The sequence below is a fragment of the Macaca nemestrina genome, chromosome 8 (assembly GCF_043159975.1).
Source record: "Macaca nemestrina isolate mMacNem1 chromosome 8, mMacNem.hap1, whole genome shotgun sequence".
In the NCBI taxonomy this organism is placed as follows: Eukaryota; Metazoa; Chordata; class Mammalia; order Primates; family Cercopithecidae; genus Macaca; species Macaca nemestrina.
This window is the reverse complement of record NC_092132.1, coordinates 66371518-66392716: the sequence shown is the minus strand read 5'-3', so window position 1 is coordinate 66392716 and position 21199 is coordinate 66371518. Positions and strand designations below refer to the sequence as shown.

At 36.3% G+C, this 21199-nt stretch overlaps 2 long non-coding RNA genes across 3 annotated transcripts in view; one reads left to right on the top strand and one right to left on the bottom strand.

The window, feature by feature from the left end:
* LOC105483545 (uncharacterized) overlaps positions 1-21199 on the bottom strand; it is a 164883-nt gene that overhangs the window by 47786 nt on the left and 95898 nt on the right. For both annotated transcript variants that reach the window (XR_011606939.1, XR_011606940.1), the window contains exon 5: positions 18375-18511. This is a non-coding gene — a long non-coding RNA (uncharacterized lncRNA). The remainder of the gene's footprint in view (positions 1-18374; positions 18512-21199) is intronic.
* Positions 13556-21199, top strand: part of LOC139355819 (uncharacterized) — a 78432-nt gene continuing 70788 nt past the window's right edge. The window contains exon 1 of the long non-coding RNA XR_011606941.1: positions 13556-13802. This is a non-coding gene — a long non-coding RNA (uncharacterized lncRNA). The remainder of the gene's footprint in view (positions 13803-21199) is intronic.

Below are 21199 nucleotides of genomic sequence, written 5' to 3'. Positions count from 1 at the left end.
ATTAATGTCTATTAAATGTTATGCTTGGGGCTCAGTGCCTGGGATATACCAGTGAACAACACAGTCTCAAACCATGCTTATATTGTGCTTAAAGTCTAACACAATCATTGGCATAAATTAGGTCCATAGTAGTCAAGACTTCTTCAGTTGCAAGTAACAGACATCCACTCTTAGCTAATTTATGCCAAAATTGGGAAAATTATTAGATCATTGTGAAGAGACAAGCAAGGTTATCCAGTTTATGGCCTTGGAAGCTCACATTACCTGATCATAAACAGAGAAGCTGCACTCAAACTTAATTTTCCAGGAGTCTTGGGTAGATGGGATTTATTTTCTACAACTCAAATCCAACTTCATACAAAGTTGCCAGATGGCCTCTCAGACCCCACAAAGCTGGCATCTAGGTTCTGAGTGCTAGGTGCCTGAGCCTTTAATGTTTATTCTCCATACAGGACCATTCTCATGCTTGCAGGGGATTAGTGACTCTCTCCTGGAGCAGAGATCTTCTGTGCCCAACATACCCATAGCCTCTGTACACATTTCCATGGGATGACAAGAGAGCAAGGAGTCCCACACCTCCTCTTTCAAAGCACTGGCTTTGATGGTTTCTCAGTTAAACATCTCCCATTTCACATGCAGTTGTGGCATTATGTGTCCCCCAATATATTACACTCACATAACCCACCCATAGAAAGGGCAGCAGTAGAGTCAGCCTCATAGATATCTGGATGTAGGGACACTTTATTTTTTTCTCATTTTATATTGTTTTCTCATCATTACTCCCTTCTGCCTCTTAGCTTTATCTTCTAAGGCCCTGGCTGTCCACTTGAGCGTGAATTATGGTTATAAGTGCCACCAAGCTTATATCCCTAGAACTTTATACCAAAAAATGAGTAGAGAGAGTTCTATCCCATTAGGTCTGATTATAATGAAAAATTGTGAGTGGGTACTTTTACAAAACTTGGGTTATGTGCCAATACCTGGATCAGTTACTGTGTTCAGGGAGCAATCATTGGAGGCACCCAATTTTGGATGCCCTGACTTATATTTCTTTAGTTATTCATTCAACAAATACTAAGTGCCTACCATGAACAAAGCACTGTGAGAGGACCTGGGGATACAAATGCAAAGAATTAGTGGCTGCTATGCTCAAGTAACCCACAGTCTAGTTGGGAAAGAAATAGTGCTATGTATTGAAAATTAGTAATGTGCCAGGCCATCTTATTATGCATGTCACTAACCTTCAAAAGATTCTGTGGAATAGCTTCATTATCACCTTTCAATAGAAAAACAAATGGAAGCTTTGAGTGAGACCATCATTAGCGGCTACCATATTGAGAAGCTGTTATGTGCTAGGCAGGTTCCTAGCTCTAGGGATCGGATGTACACATATTAAATAACTTGCTTCAATTGTTGTATTTAGTTCTTTTTTTATATGTGTACCTTCCTGACACAATGGTTTTGTACCTTTTGGAATTGACATAGTTAATCATTCTATATGACATAAAATGCTGTTGCTATGGAGACATTAGCAAAAATGGCAGAGCCATGCTTTGAACCCTGATTTGTTCAGTTCCACTACACTGTGGGTCACTCTGTTACAATCTTCCCTCTGAAAAGACTCTAATAAAAGGTATTTATACTTTGCACGTGATTGCTAACTTTCTGTTCAATATATCTTTTTTAAGTATACTTTTAGGTCAATGGAAAAAATTATGAAAATAACCCTATTTTACCTGGGACAAGCTATTTTTAGTTAAGAAGATCAGCTCAAACCAGCCATTCTTATTTCAATGCATTATCTCTTTCATTTTAACTAATTCAAGGTCAGTTTAAAGATCAGATAGAAATTCAGTTTTCTCAGATTTCATCTCCAAATCATGACAACTGCCGTCCCCCAAAGCTCCACATACAGGGTCTTGTGGCCTTGCTCCTGAATGCTTAGTCTTGCAGCCACAGTGAGAGGTATAGGGAAATCAGCGGGGAGGTTTCAATCCTCTTTTATCAGGTAAAAAGGAGCACCAGAATGAAAGACTTAATTAAAAGATTACAAAGAGATTTTTAAAAACAGGGCTGTACCATAGGACACAGCACTGGGATAAGGATGAAGAAGTAGTACAGCTATTGCCCTGACAAAGAAAAAAAAAAAAAACATATAGCCTCAGGTTCAACTACAAAAACCTTCTCAGAGAATGTAATTGTAAGTGATGAAAACATGTTGTATATATTTGTCCAATTGCCTGGTAACAGCTTTAAGGGCTCAGGCTGTCTAAATCACTTTTTGGAACAAAGGGTGGACAGAAATAAATGAATCAAATATGGTATAAGGATTAAACAAGAGTTCCTAGACAGGTTTAGTGACAACATTTAGGTGCCATTTTCTTCTTTCCTCCTCTTCAATTTAAAAAAGCACAGCATTGCACATGTTAATATGTCATGCTGTGTGCTCATAAATTGGCATTGAGTCTTTCCATACCTTCTGAAAACAAAAATCTTAGAACTCTGCTGTTTCTATGGCAACCGCATTTTAAGAAGGTGAAGTTTCCAGTTTGATAGAGCCAAAAGGCTCTATTAACATCAGGTTTCAATGATTCTGAAACTGTGGTGTCAGGAGGAGTCAATACAACACATGAGATTCAGATTGACCCCATTTGGCATTTATTTTTCTGCTCGAATAAAGTCTAAAAGCCAATAAAATAAATTATTTAAATGGTAATTATTTTACTATAATCCAATATCATGTGACATTAATACTGACAATATGTAGATTGAAATTCTAATGGCAAACATGAAGAAATGATAGAAGATCATTCTCAGCAAACTAACACAGGAACAGAAAACCAAACACAGCATGTTCTCACTCATAAGTAGGAGTTGAACAATGAGAACACATGGACACAGGGCGAGGAACATCACACATGGGGGCTTGTTATGGGGTCAGGGGCAAGGAGAGGGAGAGCATCAGGACAAATACCTAATGCATGTAGAGCTTAAAACCTAGACACCGGGTTGATGGGTGCAGCAAACCACCACGGCACATGTATACCTATGTAACAAACCTGCAGGTTCTGCACGTGTATTCCAGAACTTAAAGTATAATTTAAAAAATAAAAAATTAGGGGCCGGGAGCGGTGGCTCACACCTGTAATCCCAACATTTTGGGAGGCCCAGGTGGGCAGATCACCTGAAGTCAGGAGTTCAAGGCCAGCCTGGCCAATATGGTGAAATCCCATCTCTACAAAAATACAAAAATTAGCCGAAAATGATGGTGGGTGCCTGTAATCCCAGCAACTCACAAGGCTGAGACAGGAAAATCGCTTGAACCCAGGAAGCAGATGTTGCAGTGAGCCAAGGTAGCGCCACTGCACTCCATCCTGGGCAACAGAGAGAGACTCTGTCTCAAAAGTAAATAAATAAATACAAACAAAATAAATAATAAAATAAAATAAAATACATTTTAAAAGAACTGGAACTAAAAATCTTTACCTAATACATTTCATTGCACGAGATCTAATAGTGGTTATTCAGCTTCATACAAAGAATAATACAGTATTATTAATATCACCTGCTCCTCTGTACTCCAAGATCCACAAAGAGTCTGAAATAAGATTTGAATTTGGAAAGAAAAAAAAACAGAAATATTCTGTAAAAGAGATATTCTCAGGAATATTCTGTAAAATATTCTGAATATTCTATAAAATATTCAGAAATATTCTGTAAAAGAGAATGTCTCAGGAATAAAGAGACATTCCAATTGAGCATGGTTTATTAATTTGCTAGGGCTGTTGTAACAAGTACTACAAACTTGGTGGCTTAACAACAGAAGTGTATTAAAATTACCTGACAGTTCTGGAGGCTAAAAGTCAAGATGTTGGCAGGGCTGGTTCCTTCTTGAGAAATGTGAAAGGTAATTGCATCCACACTTCTCTAGTAACTTCTGCCGATTTTCTGACAATCTTTGGTGTTCTATGGTTTGTAGACATATCACTCCAGTGTCTGCCTTATATTCACACGTGTGTGTGTGTGCGCGCGCGCGCCCACTCGCGCCCACTCACGCCCACTCACGCCCAAATTTCACCATTGTATAAGAACAGCCGTCCTATTGGAGCAGGGCTCACTCTGCTCCAGTGTGACCTCATCTTAACTAATTACAACTCTATGTCCAAATGAGGTCACATTCTGAGGGACTCCAGGGTAGGACTTCAGCATATAAATTCAATACATAGTGCACAGATTCTATTTCATCCCTGAGCTAAGTGTACTACATTCATTATCTCCTTTAATCCTCACAGTAATACTGCAACTAGAAGATTAAGTGACATAAATATTCTCAAATTGTACTGTGCTTAGGTATCAGTGGGTTATCTTGTTAAAATGCAGATCCAATTCAACAGGTTGGGGTTGGAGTCTGGCATTCTGTATTTCTAACAGGTCCCCAGTTAAGATCATGACTCTGGTTGCAGAACTCTATGAGCAGCAAGGACTGACACAGTTGTGAATGAAGGCCCTAATTCTGAAGCCCAAGACATTTCTACTACAGCATTCTACCACTCAAAAGAAGGAGACAGGAGAAAAAAATAAACAGAAAGAATAAAAGAGGAGAATAAGAGAGATGAAAAAGGTTAGGAATATGACATAGAAATTTTTTATTTAGCATGATTTAAAAAACACAATGGAATCAATCATCAAAAAAAGAATGAGAAACGGTGATATCTTTTTCCAAATGTAAAGTAACTACATGGAACCCAAGAATGTGGCTAGATATTTTACCATGACACTAAGACTTTATTTCTTATATAATCTATAGCAGAGATCAGCAAACGTTTTACTTAAAGGGGCATATAGTAAATATTGTAGATTTTGTTGGCCAAAAACCACAATCAAGGCAATTATGTGGGTACTGATATAACTATTTAAAATGTGATCATCTAAACCATTCTTAGCTCACAGACTGTCCAAAAAATAAAACAAAAAAGAACAGAGCAAAACAAAACAGAAAAAAAAAAACAGTTGGCTTACTAACCACTAATTTATAATGTAACAATTTATATCTGCAAACTTAATGAGCTACTTTGATCTGTGATGATGGTTAACATTGTGCTAAGACAATACACAATGGGTCCAAGATTGAACTGTAGATTGGAGTTGGAATCCAGACCTCCAAGTAGAAAATAGAGGGCATCACTTGGAGGTATGACGCAAGATGTGTTTCATTGGAGGTGAGACCCAGGACAACCTGCTGTTGGAAGACTAAGAGGCACCAGACCATGTAACCAGCTCAGTCAAAATAGCAAGTGGTGTGAAGCTGAACACTTGTAAATCACTTAGCACAGTGATTTGCACACAGTAAATAGTAAATAAATGTCAGTTAATACATTTTTATTACTGTTATTTTGTATAAGAAAAACATAGCCTAGACACTGGGTGGAAATAGGTATAACTTGAAGAAATTATAGTTTTTTCATAGATCCTGGAAAAGGAAAACAAAACAAAACAAAACAGAAATAGTCAGAATGAAGGGCTTTCTTAGTGACCCAACTGCTCAACCAAACTGGGTCCAATAGAGAGAGTTATCTATCCAGCGGTTAGAGTGCTTAACTGCTAATTGAACTGTGAATAGTTGAAGGTCGTATTTCAAAGGCACTTCAAAGCCTCAGAAAGTAGCATCCATGTCTCCAGTTGATAACTCTGTGAAAGGGAACATGAAACCCTGGAGTAATCACGATTTCAGTAATAATTTCTCTTTGGAATTTTTTGCTGCACAAGGTTATACACAGTGAATCAGCCTTGTAAACGTAAGTATGTGGCTGCATCCAGTAGCAGGCATCTGTTCTCCCATGCTTCCTGGTGCCAGCATTTGCACAATGCACTGCTCACGCCCTCCACTGCAACTACTCTTTCTGGTGACTTTGTGTAGAACCCCTCTGGGAGAAGGAGGGAGAGAGGCAGCATCGGTTCCAAGATTCTGTACACAAAGGACTAGCAATACATCTTTTGTGATGATAATGTTCACCCATGACATCCGTAGCTCATGGAATGGCAATGTTTCCCAAAGTGGGTCTATAGAATACGCTGTTTATTTTTCTGTTATGTATTTCAGAAGCTTATTTAGCCACAATTTTTTTCCATCAAGAGTTACTACAATCCTGCAAAACATACATAAGAAAATATTGCAAACCAAAAACACAAAACAAAACAAAACAAAAAACAAAACACAGTTCACTAATTTCTCCAGTTGCCAGAGTTTCTATATATTTGTTTAGACAATAAGGGAACATGGCTTCACAAAATTGATTGGTTCCAGGATTTCAGAAAGACAGTTTAAAGTCTAAAGGAGAGAAAACCGGTATTTTTCCTCTAAGAATGGGAGTGAGAAAAGGATGTCCTCTCTCAACATTCCTATTCAACATCACTTTGGAAGTTTTGGCTGATGCAATAAAAAATGGAAAGGAAGTAAAAGGTATATAGATTGGGAAGCAAGACATAAAATGTCTCTGCTTGTAGATAGCATGCTTTTCTACATAGAAAACCCAGTAAAACCACCCCCAACAATAACAGCAACAAACTCTTCTAATTAGTAAGTGGTTATAGTAAAGTTGCAGGAAGGGGATAATATTTAAAAAGTTCACTGCTTACTTATATACCAGCAGTGAACAATGGTAATTTGGAATTAAAAACACAAGTCTATATACATTAGCAGCAAAATAAATGAAATAGTGCAGAGCAGTGGTACGTGCCTATAGTCCCAGCTACTTAGGAGACTGAGGTGAGAGGATCACTTGAGCCCAAAAGTTTGGTCCAGTCTGGTGAACACACTGAGCCTGTAACTAACAAGAAAAAGAAGAAGAAAAAAATTTATGTATAAATACAGCCAACCACACAAATCTAACCATATATGTACAAGATCTACTTGAAAAAAACTACAAAACTCTGATTTACCAAATGAAAAATCTCCACAAATGGGGGGATATTCCAAGTGCATAAATCAAGTCAATATTATCAAAATGTCAGTTCTTGCAAACTCGATGAATAGATTCAATGCAATTTCAGTCAAAACCCATCAAGTTGCTTTGTGGACTATCAACAAAATGACCCTAGAGCTTATATGAAGAGAGGGGGAAAAAAAAAAAAAACAGACTAGACAAAGTAATAATGAAGGAGAAGAATGAAATCAGAGGACTGATACTGTCTGACTTCCTTACTGTAAGGCTGTAGTAATAAAGTTAGTGTGGTTTCGTATAAATATAGGCATGGTTCCATAGATATAGATTTACTGAATAATTACTGAAGTCTACTCCAGGTTTTATGTTTCCTTTCATAAACAGAGCTATCAAGTGTGGACATGGATACTATTTTCTGAGTATTGAGAGTGCCTTTGAAATATTACCTTTGACTTTTTCTCAGTTCACTAAGTAGTTTCCCACAGGAAAACATTTTCCAACCTATATAGTAAAGAGAGTCCAGAAATAGACACATTTATAGTCAAATTATCCTTAAAGAAGTAAAGGCAATTACATGAAGAGAAGGAATAATCTGTTCAACAAATGGTAGTGGGACAATTGGACGTCGACATGCAAAACGAATCTAGATAACAGACCTCACACCTTTCAGAAAATGTGACTCAAAATGGATTATACACCCAAATATAAAATACAAAACCATAAGACTCCTAGAAGATAATATAGGAGAAAATCTAGGCGAACTTGAGTTTAGGGATTACTTTTAGATTCAAAATTATACATTAAAGATTCATGAAAGAAAACCCATAAGTTGAATTTCATTAAAATTAAAAGCTTCTGCCTTGCAAAAGACTTTATTAAGAGAATGGAAAGATAAGACTGGGAGAAAATATTTGTAAACCACATCTGAATAAAGGACTGGTATTTCAAATATATAAAGAACTCTTAAAACCCAACAATAAGAAAATAACTCATAAAAAAACTGACAAAATATATGAGGAGACACTTCACCAAAGAATATATACAGATGGCCAAAAAAAGCATGTAAAAAGATGCTCAGCATCAAATATCACTAGGGAACTGCAAATAAAAACAACAAGATACTACTGTACATGATTAGAATGATAAAAATCCAAAACACTGTCAGCACCAAATGATGGCAAGGATGTGGAGCAGCAGAACTCTTATTTGTTGCTGGGGAGAATGCAAAATGGCACAACCACTTTGGAAGACAGTTTACAAATTGTCTTACAAAACTAAACCCACTTTTACCACACGATCCAGCAATTGAGTTTCTTCATATTTAACCAAAGGAATTGAAAACTTATGTCCACACAAAATCCAAAATGTGAGACCAACCAGAATATCTTTGAGTAGTTGAATGGGTAAACAGACTGGTACATCTATACATTAAAAATATTTTGGCCAGACACGTTGGCTTACACCTGTAATCCCAGCACTTTGGGAGGTCGAGGTGGGTGGATCACCTGAGGTCAGGAGTTCGAGACCAGCCTGGCCAATATGGTGAAACCCCGGCTCTACTAAAAATACAAAAATTAGCCAGGCATGGGGGCGGGTGCCTGTAGTCCCAGCTACTCAGGAGGCTGAGGCAGGGGAATCACTTGAACCCGGGTGGGGGAGGTTGCAGTGAGCTGAGATTGTGCCACTGCACTCCAGCCTGGGCGACCGAGTGAGAATCCATCTTGAAAAAAAAAGAAAAAAGAAAAAAATAAAATAAAGAAATCAATTTAAGGAGAAATGAGCTGTTAAGCCATTAAAAAATGGAAGAAACTTAAATACGCATTACAAATGGAAAAAAGCAATCTCAAAGGCTACATACTGTGATTCCGTCTATATGACATTCTGAAAAAGGCAAAACTATGGGGACATTAAAAAGATTAGCGGTTGTCAGGGATTCAGGGGAGGGAGAGAAGGAAAAACAGGTAGAATGCAGAGGTGTTTTAGGGTTGTAAAACTATTTTGTATGACACTGGAATGGTGACACATGTCATTACACATTTGTCAAAACCCATGTAACGTATAACACCAAGGGTGAACCCTAATGTCTACCATGAACTTTAGTTAATAATAATGTATCAATATTGGCTCACTGATCCTAACAAATTATACCACATCTATGCAAGATGTTTATAGTAGGAAAAACTAGGGGATATGGAACAAGTAAGTGGTTATATGGAAATTCTGTACTTTTTGCTCAATTTTTCAGTAAATCTAAACTGCTTAAAAAGTTAAGTCTACTATTTAGTTTTTTAAAAATCTAACAGCAAAACCGTAGTAACCGGTAGAGCATACTGGGTCCCTCTAAATTCTTTTTGCATATAAAGAAACTTTTCTCTATCCTATAGTATTGAATAATTATCTCTAATATTTTAAAAAGAAAACTTGGAAACAAACACAAATTTTAAACACAATTGTCTCATTCTTCAAAAAAAGAGCTTAGGATTCATAATATCAATATATGCTTAACACTAAAGTGGATACACTCTAGTGAAATCAACCAAAAGATAATAATACTCATGATAAAATAATTTCCAGAAGACAAATGATATGAATGAAATAGGAATTCTAAATAAAAAATGAGTACTTCTTCATTTTTGCTTTGTGGGGAAAACGTCAATGCTGTAGCAATCACACTTTTGAAATACCATTCTAAACCTAGCTTTGGTACGCAATTGCCTGCTGTTTTTTAACTTTGCACAAACATCAATATCAAATACATCAAATACATTCTTTTTTTTAAATTTATTTATTATTATTATACTTTAAGTTGTGGGGTACATGTGCATAACGTGCAGGTTGGAAGGGGAACATCACACACCGGGGCCTATCATGGGGAGGGGGGAGGGGGGAGGGATTGCACTGGGAGTTATACCTGATGTAAATGACGAGTTGATGGGTGCAGCACAGCAACATGGCACAAGTATACAAATACATTCTTATAGATAGTTGGTTTAATATGAGTAAAAAATTTCCATCTTTAAAACATTGCATTTTCTATCAAATGGTTATAATGATGCCAAATATTCTTAAGGGAGATATTACACTGATTTACAAATCCATATTACACTGTCTGGTGGAAAAATATAGCAAAAGATAAGTGAAAGGCAAAGCTGAAGAGATTCTCCACCCGGTGGCTCCATCAGGTCTCACTCTTTTCAGTATGTTTGGAATGTTTCCCGGTGTTAGCCACCTTGTTTTAGGAAGCTTGAGAAGAATGTAATAATTTGAGGAGCTGGAAATGGTATTAATAGCAGTTCCATGAACTTCCTCTTATCTCATATTTACCTGGGTAAGAGGTTTGTATCTTTCTTATTGATATCAATATTAACATAGGTACAGAGAGAGACAGCATCAAATTTCATCAACTACTGATGTAAATTTTAGGAACATCTAGGTCATCGTCAACACAGATAACTGTAGGGAACTTAAGAAACAATTCAATAGATGGAGAAGAGACTCAATGGGAGCAGAACGAAAGGAAGAATAAAGCACTGATTTACACTTGCTAAGTACCTGCTCTATTCTGAATACGTGTGAGCTGCAAAAATATTAGTATACTTCTCCAAATATTTTCTCTTAACTTTATGCCATTTTAGGTGGAGCTCAGAGTGATGATTCTGTAAATGTCATTCAAATTCTCAGCAGTTCCTTACAGGTAGGTGGAGTCTGTCCAGGTGCTGTCTCTTCCTGCGCCCAGGGATAGAGATGAGAAAGAAGACAACCTCGGCGGTAGGGCAGCTGGGCTCGGGGTTGTAGTGCCACTCAAGTCCATCGCATTTCCACGCTGTACTCTATCTCTTATTTGATTTCTTTCATTAATTGGTTGAGAATTGAGCAATCAAACCATATATTTACCTTTTCCCTTCATCAGTCCTCACAGTGCCTAGCACAGTGTTTTATAAACACTGACTAGTTAAGTGGCACCAAATGGGAGAAAAACTCCTTTAGATTTCAGAAGAAACGTCCATTGTAAAACGTGCATTTCAAATGAAATTGTTGGCTGTATTTCACATTTCTCACTTCCTTTGTGTATGGCACACATTTTAGGTAGAGAAAGGTTTGCACACATACCAATTAAATAATTACCATAATTGTCCGAGGATTCTGCGAACAAGATGCATAATTGACTTTTCATGATATTATGAATATTTTCACATCAACTACTTTGACAAAGTATAACAGTAAGTTATTTTAGAGATTCTCAATCAGGCACTTCTAGCATAGCAGGGTAGCTTCTACCAGAGCCTCACAACTGACAGCCTCGGGCCCCAGCAGCCTTACCTGTGGAGTATGGAGGCTGCCTGTCTGTGACAGGGTCTGATAATGTTTCCCAAGAAGCTAACACCAATTAGGAACTGCTGCAGGGCCCCTAACCCTTGCTGTTGCATTGTAATGGGCTGTGCCCAGCTAGGTTAGGAGGGGCTTCACAGTGTGGCCGGCTGCCTCCGTAGGCAGATGAAGGGAATGCCACTGCCAGAGGGGACAGATGGCCTGTGGATCTGTATGAAGAGCAGCCAGGTGTGGCCATTCAGCGGAGGAGGGCAGGATGGAAAGGCTGGGACAGGAGAGGACCCTGAAAGGCACTGAACTCCCCATCTCTCTGTTAGTCACTTATGTGCCCTTTTAGAGGTGTTCTTATCTTTACAGTGACAGCTCTAAACTCACATGTACTTTGTATAACTTAGGGCTTCCTCTTTGTTTTGAAATAATATGAAAAGTTCAACTTGATTGAAAATTTCTTCATATGTTTGAAGGAAATATAATTACATTTATCATTTTTTTAAAAAGAAAAATTATTTTACATAGAATTTTACCACAGTAAAGTTTTAAAGTTTTAAAATTTCTTAAAACTTTGTATTATCTACTTGGGCAACCAATGTTGGCATTGCTGATGACAAGCCAGCGTTTAAAAAATCCTCATTAAAAGTTGTTCACCAAGTACTGTTGTTTGTAAACGAAAGTTTAAGTTTCATATTAAAATGCATAAAATTAATTTTTGAAATCATACTCATTAAGTAATGTCTTCTTTTAATCTGTGATTTTATTTATCTCATAATTATAAAACACAAAGAAATCTTAATAAATGTTTTACCGTATTTTATAATTTTCCATGTTACTTCAGTGTTCTTTACAAATGCTCTTAATTTTATCTGTGCCAGGCTGTGAAAAGGGTTGGAGGCACTTCTTTAAAAGCTCAAAGTGTAAACATTTTACACTGAGCCACAGGACCTGAGCTAGAAAGAGTTACCTTCAAAAAGGAAATATTGGGCTGGGCACAGTGGCTCACACCTGTAATCCCAGTGCTTTGGGAGGCTGTGGTGGGAGGATTACTTAAGGCCAGGAGTTTGAGGCTTCATTGAGCCTTGATTGTGCCACTATACCTCAGCCTAAGCAACAGAGCAAGGCTTTATTAAAAAAAAAAAGAAAGTCAGCTCTTTACACTTTGCCGTAGCTGAGACTAGACAAAGCTTCTAGAGGAATCATATCTAAATTCTGAGCAATTATGATTGTATGATTCTTACCTCATGCCTTCTTTCCCCTGTATACTTCACAGTTCAGAGTAGTGGGGCCTCTGGACTTCCAAAGCCTCGGTTTCGATACTGCAACTTTATTTTCTCTACCTCGATCCTCTAAACACTTGACATTATAATATTTTATATCTGTATTTCTATCTCTTCAACCAAGTAATAACAAAACAAACATAGCATTTAATCTTTCTTTTCTAAATCACTGGCTGATAGATAAAACAGTAGATTAAATATCCATGCACCAGCTTGCATGTACCAAAATATGACTTAATTTAAATCTCCAGCACTGAATGAAACTTAGATTGGCAGCTTTTACTTCACTAATAATATGAATTTTGAAGTTAATAATTTGAAGCATCTCATTCACTTCTGGTTTAATGTGATCGATTGAGGATTTAAATGTGGGCTACATGAGATAGCCTCCCCTCCCTCCCCCTCTCCCCGCTCCTATCACCTCTTCTTTCTTTCTTCTCCAGGTGATCAAAGGGTGTGGGCACTGGGTCTGCATGCTATCACCTGGTGTTTTCATCAATCTCTTCTGCTCTTGGATGTTGTGCTGTGGTCTCCACTGACCTGTGGCTTGTCTCAACTGGACTTTGAACATCATGCTCTAGCATCTGCTGCTGGCAGCCATGACTTCTGTGGCAGGCATTGTGGTTGGTCAACAATATTTGGCTCTCCTTGACATCTGAGTTCCTGCACAACCCTGTTTCCTTACTGTCAGAGCACTGTTTACTGTGAAGTTAATGAAGCTTAAGCTTCAGGGCCTGTATTAGTTTATTGCTGCATAACAAATAACCACAAACATAATGGCTTAAAACAGAGATTTATTATCTACCAGTTTCTGTGAGTCAGGAATCCAGCATGTTTTAGCCGGGTTCTCTCACAGGCCAAAAACCCAAGTGACAACTGTCGTCTTCTCATGTGGAGTTTGCACTAGGGAAAGATCTGCCTCCAAGTTCCCTCAAGTTGTTGACAGAATTTACTTCTTTCCTTGTAGTTCTATGACTGAGTGGCTTTTTAACTGACTGACGAGGACCACTATTAAGCACTGGAGGCTACTCTCAGATCCTTGCCAAAGAGTCCTCTCTCTAGACAGCCCTCTCACGCTTTGAATCTGCCTTCTAGAAAGACCTAATCCCTTTAAAGACATTAGAGCTGGTGCGTTTCTACTTCTGCTGCATGCTCTTAGCCAAAGCAGGTCACAAGGCCAGCAAAAATCAGGGGATGAGGGAGGAGATTCTACTTCTTACCGGGAGAAACTGCAAAATCAATGCAAAGAGCATGAACATAGGTAAGAATGAAGAACTGGGACCATTTTTAAATTACTCTAATCACAACATCTTTTAGGTTCTAGCCTTTTGGAATATTTCAGCTGCTTTTCAGGTTTTAGTTTTTTGTTTGTTATTTTTCTTTTGCAGCAAAGCCTGGCTCTTGAAAATGAAAGATTTGCTTTCGTGTTTCTACGATCAGCTTTTAAAAGTGCATTCAGAGTGTTAACTCACTGTTCTGCATGGGGCTGCATTTGTTCTCCTCTGAGCTTGGTCTATATAAAAATTTATTGATGTAGTAGGAATGGTAGAGGAGGGTCCTTGGTAACGATTTTGCAGAAAGCCTCTTTTTAATGTTTCAAAATATGATTCTGTTAAATAGGTGGACAATATAGAAACATTAGAAAACATAAATAAAGGAGAAGAAGGAGGTTCAAAATCACTATGCAGATCACTCTTAAGAAAGTTATTACTATTAACATAAATAAGTCCTTTTGTGTGTGTGTATATGTGAATATAGAGACAGTCTTCATTAGAGGATGAATGATATAACAATAAATAACTTGATTTTTATATCATGAATATCTTTGCATATTACGTATTCTTTTACTGCACTATTTTGTGAACTGTAAATTAGTCACATAGTAATGTATTTAACCTATCTCCAGTTTTAGGATGTTTAAAACATTTCTCATACTTTAAGGACATCCTTGTAGTTAAAACTGTGCAAATGCCCCACTAAACTTTTAAGATAAATAACTAAATGTGAAAAATGTTTATAAAACATATATAAAAACTGAAAAACTGTTTATAAAAATGAAAAATTTCTCTTCAAAGGTTTACACAAATTTGAATACCTAACAGAAGTTTGAGTTCGGCTTGTCTCAATACACCCTGGTGGGTTATTGTGATTAAATGATTTTTAAAAAGGAAAAGCCTTATAGATCAAATAGTTCAAAAATATATATATTTCCTTTGATTTCTGCATATTTTTATATCTATAGATTAAATATTGTCTCACATCTACTTTTGTGGATAATTTTATGTCTTCTGTGAATTGTCTTCATATATTTTGCCCATTTTTATCGAAGTGTTTATTATTTTACTTGTTAATTTTAAGGCAATTAATGGATTAGAAATAATACTTATTTACATTTTATATGTATGTATATATATAACATTTTTCCAAAATTTTTATTTGGTTTTAATTTTTTTCTTGGATTTAAATTAGAGTTTAAGTAAATTAAAATATTTATGGTTGTCTTTAAATTAGACACGCAACCACTAAAAAATGCAGGGATTTATGTGATCAGATCATTTAGTTTTGCCTCTATGAGACTATTTTGTCTCTTCAGCAGAATGAAGAGATAATGTGTAATTTATTAAAAGACTATGATCATTGATAGAGACCTCATGTATCAATAGTTAGCTTGCTCTTAGTGTACCCTCAGTATTTGTCTTCATTGAATGCACTTGTGACAAATAGAAGGAAGGGAGTGAGAGCAGGGTAGCTAGGCTTAATTGTGCTTTTTGAAAGGACCCATTTATTCTCATTTTAAATAGCTGCGGACATCTATGCATTTACATTTGCATTGGTCATAATTTTGAAATAGACGTTAGGTACCCTGAGGTGAGTAAAGAGGAAAACAGAAACAGATAATATTTGTTTTTGATGATTAAAAGGCTTAAATAAAGAAGACAGCTAAAAATAAGTAATAATTAATTCTAAATTAATTTTATTAAGTGTTCAATTATTAAATTTGCATATATGTCAAGACAAAGATCTAGGCTGATTCTAACACAAAGAAAGTAGCAAATGTATGTTCATGTTTCTTTTTTATATTCCTATAAATATTTTTATCATAGGCATTATGATTAAAAAGTCATATATTCCTCATTTGTATTGGCAGAAGACCTTTATTAAACATGAATTAATAATTAGGCTATGAAAATGGAAGTACAAACAAAATGAAGAATAAGGAATAGAGTTGCTCCTTTTGTTGCATGCAGTAATACAAAATTTAATTTGTATCCGTGTAAAAGCAACTAGTAGTTTTAATGAAATGATTATAATTAGATAACATCGTGTGACTAGGTTGGCTGCAATAATCTATGAAGGTTCATTGGCTCTAGATGCTCCATCATAACATATGTTAAAGTAGCAATACATATTTGCATTTTGAAGTCTGAAAAACTTATGTAATATTACAAAGCTAATAGAGAGTAAAATAATGCCTGCTAATCAGATAGTAAAAATCTGAAACTGACTATAGTTAAACGTGCCATGCCTGGTTATCTGATCAAGGTAATGAATATTTTGATTTATAATATTATTCTTTCTGCTAAACATTTCTTGTGATCATTTGTGCTCCAGGGTAAAGACCCATCTGTCGAAAGGTGGAATTTAATTTGGGAGAAAGAAACTCTCCTAAGAAACTAAATGGAAAAAATCTAAATGCTGGAAAATGACTGATTAACATTAGATAAAACCTGCTTCACCTCCTAAATACTTCTTGTTACAATGATTTATGGTTGAACTTGGATGTTAATACAGTATCTTCCCTTTGTCTTGTTGGATAATTACAGCAACCAATTTTCTTAACTTTAGAAAGGTTTCAGAGTCAAATAGCCAGATCCTAAAACTTAGAGCCTTTCCTAGAAACTATATAAGAAAGCCCTATAATGTGAGAGAATGGACCCACTAGTTTAGGACAAACCATAATGTGCAGAAAGCTTATATTGTACTTCAATGAAATGAGAATTAAATGCTTTTTGAAAGCTAATTTAGTAAAAATCATTACTTAAAACAGGGCACTACTATGCTGACAGACAGATCATTTTACTGTACCTGTAAGTGGCTTGGAAATCAATGTTACAGTAATGAAGAAATTTAAAAATTGCAATTTAATCTGATCTTCATGTAATGAGAAACTTTTAAGTATAGTAAATGGAAAAAAGGTGATGATACAGGTTAAACCATGATGTCTTCATGGAGATTATTTATGTAAGGATAAGAAGGGAGAAAAATGTTTATTTTTTAAGGCAGGCTACAGATTGCTCAGAAAAGACCACGTGAACACGATTATATCCAGATCTCTATTCACTTTGTCAAATATCCTGAAAATTATTGGACAGAATGGGGTTCCTCAGAGCAGTATGAAAAACAGCCCATCTCAGTCAGTTTCTTTTGACTGCAGAGTTTAGAACAGGGGGTCGCACAGCACACAGTGTCAATGGAAGTGAGGTCTTGCCAGATCTGAAAAATCCCAAGTTTTTTTTAATTTCTTTTTTTGTGGCCACACCACAGTCCTTTTATAACTCACTGTTTAGGAAGAATGTAAATAATGTATGCCTTGGTTGAAAATATTGCAGAAATCCAATATAGTGTGTATTCTTGAGCCAAATGCCATTGCCTAGAGTACGTCTTAATTCTGTGGAAATAAGGAAGATCCAGCGCCCAGAGACCCCCATTAATGTCTAAAAGTCCTGGAAGCTGACTTTTCTTCAGTAAACCACAATAATCTGACTTAATACCTCTTTCTTTGGGTGGTCCTTCGGCTAAATCTGTTGAGGACCATGATCATAAACGAAGACTTCCTGCCTCCCTGCGGTCCGCTCGCTGACCCCGGGTGGGTGGTCACACATGCAGGCACCAAGCATCACACACAGCTATCTGTTTGGTAATCCAGTAAGCAACTGGCTCATGTTAGTGTGCATAACTTCTCTCTCACACGTTTTCTGTAATTGGTTCCTCTCAAGCGTCATGAAGTATTTACGTTAGCCTTTTATAGTTCCAGCTTTTTTCACTTGATTATAACCATTTTTATTTTTCTTATTATTTTTCAGAATGTATACAACATAACTCTTCTAATTGTCTCCTTTATCACCATACCCAGAATGAGTTGCTTTCTCTCAAGAAAATGTCCTGTGCTGACTTTGCTGTTTTATTTCACAAATTTAGAATGAGCTTTTCTCCAAGGAACAGATCTAGACAACAAAATCTGGATTACCTGGAGTGAATATTTGTGGTTTCACATAATCACTGGGGTAAAGCAAGATAACACAGAAGATCCTAGCTATTTTATTGAAAGAAGAGAAAAATATTTATCATAGGTCATGAATTCATGTTTTGGTTTTCAACGTACCTCTATTTTTAAAAAAAATTTTAAATTTTGAAACAGTCTTGCTCTGTCACCCTGGCAGGAATGCAATGGCACAATCTCGGCTCACTGGAACCTCCACCTCCCAGGTTCAAGTGATTTTCCTGCCTCAGCCTCCCAAGTAGCTAGAATTACAGGCACCTGCCACCATGCCCAACTGATCATTGTGTTTTTAGTAGAGACACTGTTTCACCATGTTGGCCAGGCTGGTCTCGAACTCCTGACCTCAGGTGATCCACCCTCCTTGGCCTCCCAAAGTGCTGGGATTATAGGCATTAGCCAGAGCACCCAGTCACTTACCTCTATTTTTAGTAAAGTTTTAAACATGGCTTTAATCTGAATGTATATGAATTCATTTCCCCGTCTCCTACAACGTGGGAGATAATAGGTTATATATTCTTATATCAAATAATGTCATAAATTTAAATATTTTACCTCAATTTATAAGTCTCTTCTTCTTGTAACTCTTGCATCAAGCACCTTGGATTAGTATAAAGGTTCAGATGACTCCCCTTGATGGCATGACTGAAGCACGGAGCAGTCATTTACTTTATTGTTCAAGTTGAGACAGTCTGAAAGTGAAAGATGACTGTTAATCATCTCTCTGGGATAACAAATATAAACTAAGGTTATCCCTGGCAAACATGGACATGGGGCCACCCTTCTCAAGCGCTATGTCTGTAAAAAAAAAAAAAAAAAAGTAAATTTCCTCCAGGTGAAATGTGATATATACAGGAATGGAACACCTTGTCTTTCAGATAGGAACCCATGCAATTACAGGCAAGGGTACAGACAAAAAAAAGGCTCAAGAGCATTTGCTAAAATTCTTCAACTTTTTATTTTCATGAGGACTAGAATAATTGATTTTTAACATAAGGAGCTTTAATATTAAACTTTAATTTCTTAAAGGCTTTAGATAAATACAGATAAATGTTGTTGTCCCAATAGTTTGTAGTCCAAATTTCCAAAGATCAATTTCAAATGTCAAAATGTATAACTAAATTAATACCAGTAATTAAAGTATGCTTAAAATTACATTTTAAAAACCAGCACTAACAATTTACGTAAAGTATCTTCCATAAATCCATACAAATGTTCAAAATGATGACTCACAAGAAAAACTCATGAATAGCAAATACACAATTAAATTATAGCATAGCTCATTTGTAATGTTATATTTATATTGCATTAGCTTTTTCCCCAATACCAATGGTATACTATAGTAGTCTGCTTACAAAGACAAGTACAGGAATTTCTTATAGTTTTGCCATCAAAACTTTAGGGCAAACTTTAAATCTTTATGTGAATTATAAATATACCATATTCCATAATCTGAAATTTATATTCTATAAATCCACCATAATCAACAAAGATTAGAGAATTAGTCTGTATTCTTGACTTGGCGACTTGGTGGCTTTGCTTTAGTCAACAATGTGGGATATAGTTTTCCTAAAATTCCAGTAGAGATTGGACTTCTGGCATAGATGGAGTCCTTGGGACTTTTGTCATACCCTATATCACCATTCCAAGTATCAGGATAGGAATACTCATTTTAGACACTTGGGGCATCTTAAACCAATCCTCATTTTGGTTTTCAACTCCCTTAATTGGCATGGTTAAGGGAATACAAGGAACTATGCTTTGATCTAGCTCATCTTGAACTCAGTGCTCCATTCTTTGGACCTGGCTGGCTAAAGATGGGGATCAATGAGCACATTCTGCAAATGAAACTTCACCACAAAACTTCCCTCAACCTAATGAGTCATCCCATAGACTATCTGTTCTCCAGTATAGTATCCTAAGATCTATATCCTCCTTAATCTTCTTAAACATCCTTTCAATAGTTAACCATGATGGTGGTGGTTGGGAGAATCTCCTTGCCAATTTCACTTCTACTACCAACTACAGTGTTGTAGGTCAGTTACTTCTTAGTAGCAAAGACTCACATGCCCATGTGCATGCATGCATACAAACACACACACACACATACACAAAGCTATGGAAAAAAGTTTGTTTATATTTAATAATGCTAATCTCCAATACATCTCATTAGAAGTGAGTGATCCATATATCATAGGAGCAAATACTGTATATATCAATTTACCTACACTTCTCACCTACAGTTCAAGAGCAGGTAGAAGGTGCTACTGAGATATTGCTATCTGCACAGGGAAGAGATCTACTAGATCTGAGATGCTTTAGTTTCATTACGGTCTCAGCTGTTTTACCTTCAAACCTTTGTATTCATTCAGGAAGAATCTACAAAATGAATGCGTGCCCTTAGAAGAAACATTCACCTTGTTCTGGAGCCTAGCAGTCTTGACAAAATTCTATCCCTTTGCAGGAGAGAAAGCATAATCCTTTGCTTTCCAGGTGTCACTCAGTAGGACTCTGCCTCCAGCCTTTAGTGTCCTATAAAGCCAATTTCTCAATAAAATCAATTTGGTTAAAGGATTTCAGATGAAGGAGTGATATGATCCTTCCCAGAAATTATTTTAAAAATGTTTTCAGGGTAAGACCTAGCAGTGCTGTGTGACTTCAACCATATGAACTTCTCTTAGAAACCTAGTCTTAGTGAAAGTAGAGTGCCTAATAAATTATTATTCTTTCTTCCTGATATACCTTTATTCACTGAAGAACAGAGGACACTAAAAGAGACTTAGTTATTTGGATTTAGTTCTAAATTTTAAGAAAAAAAACCTGAAGGATGATGTGGATGTGATAGAAAACTTGGGGAAAAAGTAACAAGGTATGTTAGTTTCTAAATAGCCAAGAATGAAAATAATAGGCACATTCAGACACGTCTTATACTTTAGTTCTTGGCATACAATTTAAAGTTTAATAGAAAAAAGAGCTACAAGCTTCGTCAAATGAGTCAAAAGACATCTTATTCCAAAGGAATAGTAAACTTGAAAATAAAATTACAAAGAAAATATGAGAGGAGATAACTATACAAGCCAATATGCCTACACAGGGAGTTGGTTTATGACCTTTTATTTTAAAGGACTGTGAAGTAGTGGTGATACAACCAAGGATAAAACGAAATAAAAGTATATTACAAAATACAATATGCTCTAAAGAACAGGCCAAGAAGGCTAAAGCTCATGCTTAATGAAACCAATAAAGAAAATAAAAAATGCTATTTTAGCTGTGTTGCAGCAAGAAAACCTGCAAGTAATAGACAAAACACTGGACATGTTACAAACAGGAGAAAAAAATAATATTTTTAAATTACCTTATACATTCAATATTCAGCTAGG